Below are 616 nucleotides of genomic sequence, written 5' to 3'. Positions count from 1 at the left end.
AGGCTCACCGAGCCATTTATCCCTCCGCCCTTCAATTAATCCCACATGTGTTTATCGGCCAGGTTGGCACAATAAACTAACTCAATCCATCCCTTGCCAACGTGGCACCTGTACATAATTCTTTAGCGTCACAATTGCAATTAAGTAACACCTACACCTTAACCCTATAATCCTGTGAATTTTTCCCCCACCTATGAAAGTCTGTAAGCCAACCACTTCATGCCTTTATCTCCCCCCTGCCCCCAAGTTTGGGTATCCAATTTATATACTGCCCACTTACATCAACCCAGTTCTCTGAGAAGACAATCATTTTTCGACATGAAGAGTCTCCATTCCAGATGGAACCTTGTGAAGTCTGCATCCATAAGCAAAGTCAAATCCGGACAGGCCATCCACAAAGTCAGCAACAATAGGCACCAGTTCACAGGCTCAAAAATCTCCAGCTGGCCAGGTTCTGGTCAACTCAATGTGGGCTGCCTCACTCAGCCTCCACAGGGTGCCAATTTGTAGCCTAGTCTTAGACCATGTGCTCTCACCAACTCAACAAGCCTAGCCCCCTCAGGCTAGGTCATGAACCTTAGGCCAGTCAACCTGCTCAGTCTTTTTTTTCCTTTTT

The sequence above is a fragment of the Echinops telfairi genome, unplaced genomic scaffold, assembly GCF_000313985.2.
Source record: "Echinops telfairi isolate 266 unplaced genomic scaffold, ASM31398v2 ScPeMD7_6;HRSCAF=24_0, whole genome shotgun sequence".
Lineage (NCBI taxonomy): Eukaryota > Metazoa > Chordata > Mammalia > Afrosoricida > Tenrecidae > Echinops > Echinops telfairi.
The sequence above is the reverse complement of the archived record's forward strand: the minus strand, read 5'-3'. Positions refer to the sequence as shown.